The sequence below is a fragment of the Manihot esculenta genome, unplaced genomic scaffold (genome assembly GCF_001659605.2).
Source record: "Manihot esculenta cultivar AM560-2 unplaced genomic scaffold, M.esculenta_v8 Scaffold08, whole genome shotgun sequence".
Taxonomy (NCBI): domain Eukaryota; kingdom Viridiplantae; phylum Streptophyta; class Magnoliopsida; order Malpighiales; family Euphorbiaceae; genus Manihot; species Manihot esculenta.
This window is the reverse complement of record NW_025215425.1, coordinates 1-8,464: the sequence shown is the minus strand read 5'-3', so window position 1 is coordinate 8,464 and position 8,464 is coordinate 1. Positions and strand designations below refer to the sequence as shown.

The window sequence follows — 8,464 nt, the reverse complement described above, 5'->3', positions numbered from 1 at the left end:
ATTATTAAATATTTTTCTAAAAAAATATTATTTCATACTTCTAATTTGAAAAATTATTAATTCAAAAAATAAAAAATCCAATTTTTTTAAAAAATATTAATGTCCATTAAAAATTTATATTATTACAATAAAGCAGTGAATTTAATTGTTATTAAACTATTTTAATTTTTATCCTTATTTAAATTATTTAATGAGTTTGTATAAGTTTTAACTTCTTGTCATATTTATAATTTTTTAATTAAGTTTTTATTATAATTTAAATTATTTTAAAAAGTTAATACTTTTATTTTTCAAAATTTAAAAATAAAATATTGAATTTTTGTAATCTAATTCTGTTTTAAACAACAACTAAAAACTTAAAAGTATAATCTTTATTATTAAATTAAGTAATTTTATAATATTTTTAAAATTAAATTTTAATTTAATAAATTTAAAATAAATATAATTTTATAATAAAAAAAGGAAAAATATAATTGTTAAAAATATCATAACACTTTTTAATTATTTAAAATTTACAATTTTATTTAAATCTTAAATTTATTCATATATTTTATTATTTAAATAAATTTTATAATTAACTTAAAAAATATCAAATTTCGAGATATATATAATTATAAAAATATTAAATTTTAAGATATGAACTATTATTTAGAATATTATATCCAAATATTAAATAATATAAAAAAATATTATAAAAAAATAAATTTTAAAATAATAAATTTCCAATTTTGTATTAAGATAATAATTTTAAATTTTATTAATTTATAAATACTATTAAATAAAATATTTGTTTTAAAATAAATAAAATCTTCACAATCTTATAAAAGGAAGTGATAATTTAAGAATTATCTAAATTCATTATTCTTAGTTTTTTAATTATTTACAATTATATTTAAATTTTAAAATGAATTATAATTTTATTAAATAAGCTAATTATGAAATTATCTGAAATTTTAAATTTTAAAATATATATTTTATATTACACTACGTACAAAAATGTTAAAGGATGTGGGAATAATGAAAATATAAAAAATTATTAATAAAAATATTTAATAATTATAAATAATATTTTAATTTAATTGGCTAAAAAATTAATAACTTATTATTATTTAAATTTTATTAATCCAATTAATTAAATAGATTTTCTAATTAAATTTAAATTAGTTAACTTTGCTATGATTTTAAACAATTACAGAAAAATTAATATTTTATTATTATTTAAATTTCTTTAAACCAATTAATTAAATATATTCATATTAAATAACTTTTAATAAAATTTAGTAGCAAATATTGAAAATTTAAGCAAATATTGAAAATTTATGCAAAATCTTACATTTATAAATAAATTCATTTGTTAATATTATTATAATTAATATTAAATAAAAATTAAAATTATTTTAACAATAATTCTAATAATACCAAAACCTCTATTATAATTTAAAATTTAAAATTTAAATAATCTTATCATCTAAATTTAATAAATAATACTAATTAATTTAAATTATTTTATCTATTAGAATAAATTAGTAAAATTATATTATATGTGTATATTTACATACATATACATATAAATTAAAGAAGATAAAATAATTAAATTATTAAAATTACTATGATAATTCAAAATTATTACAATAAAGTTAATTTTAATTAAAAATTAATATAAATCCATTTGTATTTCAATGAATTCTTGTAGCGTTTATTTAGCTCAAAAAAGAAGAAGAAGGTATATAAAAATAATTTACTGTTTTCTTGTGAAGGGGTCAATGCCCGTTTTTGCTCATGAATCTGGTAAGTGGGCAGCAAAGAAACTTCCATGCTGATTAGTAATGGTCTTAAAGGGTCGCTGTCAATAAAAAAAAATAAGTAGAGAAATGAAGAGATTGGTTTTGTTTTTGTGGGTGGAGCCCCTTGCAATCGTATTCTTTCAAGCTTTTCTTCGCAAAAAGAGGGAGAAAATTGAAGCCCATGAGGGACCACAGATTGAAAGTTGAAACAGATGGTCGAGAGACCGTGACTTTGTTGCTCTTCAATTTTGACAGCTCCCTTCCTCCTCAATAATTCAATTTAATCTGTTAATATTCCAATTTATTATTATTATTATTATTATTATTATTTGAAGCTATTACATCATAGAATTTTCCACTCCCATTTGTTAAAGGTAATAGGAGTCTGTGTCTGTTCCTCCATATGCTTATCTGAGATACAAGGACAAACAAGAACAAAAATCATTCTAATTTTAGAGTTTGGCCTAAGATGGTTTCGTAGAATTGTCAACACAAATTTAAGCCTTCCTGTCTTTTATTGTATATAAAAGGAAATTAATTATTAAGTTGTCAGTTTGAATAATTTTAAATACTGGGTAAAATTAGATAATGCAAAATAAATTGAATTAAAAAATATTTTTTATATTTTTTCATAAAAATATTTTTTACAAAAACAAATTATTTCCTCCAACCAAATGGAGGATTATTCTATAAAATTTCATTTTGAGGCACGATTTTCACCTCTTGAAAACTTTTTTTTTTTTTATACTCACCCCCAAAATTTTTATATCTATAATAAGACCGGACTCTAAAGAAGAATACAGGTCTAAAATCTATCAGACCCTTTTCATGGAAAGCCAACTCCACGCGACGCATTTCAATTCGGTGACGAAAATTAGACCGGACAGACGTGAGCCCATTTGAAGGAAGTCTAACTCAGTAATATAATAAGAGGTATGAGAGCAGACCAAGTCACCTCACAATCTTACCCGCATACGGGCCAGAGAAATTATTGATCCTATTTCAAAAAAAAAATCTTATTGATCGTTGGGCTGATAAATAAAAAAATTGGCTAGCTAAATTTTGATTTTTTTAAATTAAATTAGCTTAAATTGAAATTAAAGATGAATTTAAATTAAAAAGTTAAATATCAACTAGATAGATTCGTCAATATGTTCTAAAAAAAAATTTCTTTCCTTGGGAGGCAATCATTTTGAAAAGGTATAATCCCTTTTAGATATTTTTTTTTTGCTGTACCTTGTGTTATACCCAGGGACCTTGATATGGAATGCAAATACTGCTTCGCCTCTCTCTCTTATATATATATATATATATATATATATATTGATTTGACGTTGCTTTAAAATTAGGCTCCAAAACAATAATACATTAATTAAGAGATAAAGATTGCAAGTGCTAGGGTGATTCACTAATGCAATCATTCAATTATTTTCAATCTTTTGTCTTAATAGTTACAGTATACTGTTAGGACATTCTGGGTGTAGATGCATTTAGAAAAAAGCCCAGAGATAATTCCAGAGGAAGGACTTTTATGTGAATTTTAGCAGCAGCCAGTTTTACTTCCTACTTAGAAAGGAAAGATTCTTACTAGTTATATCTAAAACAAGTAGGATCAGAATTGAATGCTCTAAAAACAGATGCTACCACCTGCATTTTTTCCATGCGCATTTCTCTTCTTCTCTTTGCTTCTACAATGTTTTGCCGGAGATACCATAACTAAGAATTGTTCTATCAGTGACAGCAGAGGAGAAACACTTGTTTCTTCCGGCGAAAAGTTTGAGCTTGGATTCTTTACTCCTAATGGAAGTTCTGGAAGGAGATATATTGGGATTTGGTATTACATGTCAAATCCACTTACGGTTGTTTGGGTTGCCAATAGAGATAATCCACTTTTAGATAATGAAGGAGTTTTTTCCATTGCAGAAGATGGCAACCTCAAGATATTAGATGGGAGGGGGAGATCTTACTGGTCGACAAATCTTAAAATAGATTCATCTGTGGATAGGAAAACAAAGCTAATGGATACTGGGAACCTTGTTTTTCAGGATGACGATGGAGAAAATCACTTGGAGAGAATTCTGTGGCAGAGTTTTGATTATCCAACCGACACATTTCTTCCAGGTATGAAAATGGATGAAGATATTGCATTGGTTTCATGGAAAAGTTATGATGATCCTGCATCTGGGAACTTCACTTTTCAGCTAGATCAAGATGCAGAGCAATATGTCATCTGGAAGAGATCGATTCCATACTGGAGAAGTGGAGTTTCAGGTAAAGTTGGCAGCTCTAGTGACATGCCTTCTTCAATATCATATTTCTTATCAAATTTCACCTCAAGTGTAGCCCATAATGATTCTGTGCCGTACATCACGTCATCATTATACATTGATACAAGAATGGTCATGAGCTTCTCAGGCCAAATTCAGTACCTGAAGTGGGACTCGCAGAAGATTTGGACCTTGTTCTGGGCAGTGCCAAGAACAAGATGCAGTCTTTATAATGCTTGTGGAAATTTTGGTAGCTGCAACAGTAATAATGAGCTTGTTTGCAAGTGTTTGCCTGGTTTTCAGCCCATTTCTCCGGAGTACTGGAATTCTGGAGACTATTCAGGGGGATGCACCAGGAAGTCACCATTATGTAGTGGCAATGCTGCAAGTGACTCGTTCTTGAACTTAAAGATGATGAAAGTAGGAAACCCAGATTCTCAATTCAAGGCTAACAGTGAACTAGATTGCAAAACGGAGTGCCTTAACAACTGCCAATGCCAGGCCTTTTCATATGAAGAAGCTGAAATTACACAACAGAGAGAATCTGGTAGTGCGAACTGCTGGATTTGGTTGGAGGATCTAACTGACCTTCAGGAGGAGTACGATGGTGGTCGAAATCTCAATGTGCGGATATCAGTTTCCGATATAGGTAAAGTTCTTGCTGCTCTTACCACTTCATCGTGTTTAAATTTCCAAAAGGAGAACTTTTAGAACCATTGAGCCTATATGTAAATCTTCTTTTTACTTGAAGTTCTTCGGCTCCCAATTAATCACCATTTACTGTAGCTCTTAAACCATATGTGTTAGTGGGCATCATTCAAACTCAAGTTATCTCCATTGTTGTCTAAAAACTCATGCGAACAGATTAGCATACCAGTCAAATTTCCATAAATTAAACTATTCCTTCACAGTAGATAATAAGATATCCATGGCTAGAGTCCTGAAACTTTAAGATATTTTACTTTTGCAGATTTAACTTCAAGAAATTGTGGGACATGTGGTGCAAACATTATTCCCTATCCCCTTAGCACTGGAACTAATTGTGGAGATCCCACCTACTTCAATTTCTACTGCAACATCTCCTCAGGGCAACTTAACTTTCAGGCACCAGGTGGCACCTACAGAGTCACAAAAATCAATCCACAAATGCGCACGTTCGCCATCCAAACAAATGATGCCGATAGTTGCAGAGCCATAAATTCAGATACCAAATTCTTAAAGCTCAACCAGTCATCACCATTTCATGTGATTAGGTGGTGTTTTGCTGATCTGGGAAACTATACTTCTGTTGCATCATTTAAAGGTGGAGGTGAACTAGAGATAGGTTGGGAGCCACCACCAGAGCCAACTTGCTCTTCTCCAACAGACTGCAGGGATTGGCCAAATTCAATTTGTAAGGCTTCAGGAGATGGAAAGAAAAAGTGTCTTTGTGACATGAGCTCTCGATGGGATGGCTTGAAATTGAACTGCACTCAAGGTAAGAATGTTATCTACTCAAAAGAGTCAAGTGTTGCAGTAGCTTTTCTTCTGCATTGGAAAAACGTCAAGTGGTGTGTGTATTCATTTTGTATCTTGCAGAAGATCACAGGAAGAAAACAAATAAAACTTCGATTGGAAAGATTCCATCGTCCCTTGTTGTTGCAGTAGCTTTCGCTAGTGTCATTGGTCTGATTGTGGTCTCGAGCACCATCATTTTTATGTATTTGCAGAGAAGAAGGCTTGCTATGGTACCAGGTAACTAATAACCATGAAAAGGTTTTCAGTTGATTCATTTCTAAACAGAATTGCGCTGTCATAGGTTCTGCCATGAGGATATTAGAACCAACCTCAAAACTCTGGTGTTGAAGTTAGTGGGATACAAAAAAAAAGCATGAAATTAGTTCTATGTAATTTTTGTCCGACACGGAATTTGGAATTTTATATTCTAACTGGAATATGATGCTTTGTTAAGTAATGGGATTGATCCTGTAAATTCAGGAAACAGGGGATCTCTGCAAAGACATCTAGGCCTTCACTTGTATAGCAGTGAGAGACTTGTCAAAGATATAATCGACTCGGGTAGGTTCAACGAAGACGAGACAAAAGCCATGGACGTGCCATTTTTTGACTTGGAAAGCATATTAGCTGCTACAAATAAGTTCTCAAATTCAAACAAGCTTGGACAAGGTGGGTTTGGACCTGTTTACAAGGTAATAACACCCTTCTTTTTCCATTTATTGCTTATCAAAAAATCAGACATTAAGTTCATCTGTCGGCTAGGTGTGGTTAACTTGGATGTCCTATGGATTCTACAATCAGGCTACATTTCCTGGAGGAGAAGAGATTGCTGTTAAGAGGCTCTCAAGTAGTTCTGGTCAAGGCTTAGAGGAATTTAAAAATGAGATTATTCTGATAGCCAAACTTCAGCATAGGAATCTTGTCAGGCTTTTAGGCTATTGTATTGAAGGAGATGAAAAGATGTTACTCTATGAATACATGCCTAATAAAAGCTTGGATTCCTTCATATTTGGTTAGTTCTTTCATCTTGCCATTTTTGTTCCACAAGTACTGGACTGATAAAGCATTTAAAAAAGAGCCGCTGATCTTATGTTCTTGAATGACAACAAAAATCTTGCCAGACAGAAAGCTGCGTGTGTTACTGGACTGGGGAATGCGTTATAGCATAATTCTGGGAATTGCTCGAGGACTTCTATATCTTCACCAGGATTCCAGGCTGAGGATCATCCATAGAGACTTGAAAACAAGTAACATTTTGCTAGATGAGGAGATGAACCCCAAAATTTCTGACTTCGGCTTGGCTAGGATTTTCGGAGGCAAAGAAACTGCTGCAAATACCAGCAGAATAGTTGGAACCTAGTAAGTTTCATGTCAATTTTTGAATTATGAAAGTTCATTGTTCAATCTTTGTGGCATATACCTCTTACAATATGATCTTCCTCGTATATAAATACATTCATTAGCATACACTTCCATTGACGACTTCTGGAATTAATCTTGTTGTGAAGTGGATATATTGCTCCTGAGTATGCATTGGATGGCCTATTTTCGTTCAAGTCAGATGTGTTCAGCTTTGGGGTGGTGGTGCTTGAGATTATAAGTGGAAAAAGAAACACAGCTTTTTATCAACCTGAACAATCTCTGAGTCTTCTAGGTTATGTGAGTTTGTGAAACTTTTTTTATATTTCTGAACTCAATAATCCTCCATTATTATTTCATGCCACTTCTCATCACAAAATTGGTTCACAGGCCTGGAATCTATGGAAAGAAAAAAGGCTTGGACCTTTTAGACCCAATCCTGAGGAAACCTGCAATGCAAATGAACTTTCAAGTGCTTAAATGTTGGACTCCTATGTGTACAAAAGACCTTTTGACCGTCCCACAATGTCAAGTGTGCTACTCATGCTTGGCAGTGAAAATACTAGTATTCCAGGACCTAAACAACCAGCCTTCGTGGTCAGAAGATGCCCTTCAGAGAGAGCTTCTTCGTCTGGCAAACCAGAAACTTGCTCCAACAACATGTTAACAGTCACTCTGGAAGATGGCAGGTGACAGATAGGTTCTTCTATATGTGACCTTTGACTTTCCATAGAGGTCCTCGCAGTCCTTTTTTTTTTTTTCGTCCCGAAATTTTCAGTTTCATTTTATGCATTCTTGGTTGTATCCTCTATTAACTGTATATCAGTTATTTACGGGATTGCATACTAGTTAAACATTTTCGGTAGGGTGAGCATTATATCGATTCGGTTCAAAATTAAATTGAACTGAATAAACTGAAAATCGAAATTTTGGTATTTATAAAAATTGAATCGAATCAATTTTAATCAGAAATTAAATCGAACCGAATCAGTCTGATTCGATTTGATTCAATTCAGTCCGATCGGTTTGAATTTTTAATAATTTTTTTTATTTTTTACACTTTATTTTTAATATTTTAAAATTTAATTAAAATTTTTTAATTTTAATATGATTTAATCTCTCTATATTATTGAAAATAATATACTATTATCACTAATCGGTTCGATTTAATTTTTTCAATTTTTTTTATCAAAATCGAATCGAATTGAAATAACCGAAATTTTTAAAATTAAAAATTAAATCGAACCAAAATAAATTAAAAATCAAATTGAATTTTTAATTTAATTTAATTCAGTCAATTTTTCGATTTAAATCGAATACTATTCACCCTAACTTTGGACATAAATATATTATTAAAATTTTTATTTAAAAGTTATAGTTTTATTGTTTAAATCTTAAATATGAATTTATATTAAAATTTAAAAATGTAGTAACACAAAATTGTTTCAAACCTCATATAAAAATATGTAAAAATTTTGAGAATTTGTGACTTTGTAAATTTTTGGAGTGTTAAAAGAAGAGGTTAATGGTACAGAACAGTCCAAAGTCTTTTACTTT

At 30.2% G+C, this 8,464-nt stretch overlaps 1 pseudogene; it reads left to right on the top strand.

Moving 5' to 3' along the window:
* Nucleotides 1-3,171: 3,171 nt before the first annotated feature.
* LOC110629148 lies at nucleotides 3,172-7,776 on the top strand (annotated as a pseudogene).
* Nucleotides 7,777-8,464: the final 688 nt, after the last annotated feature.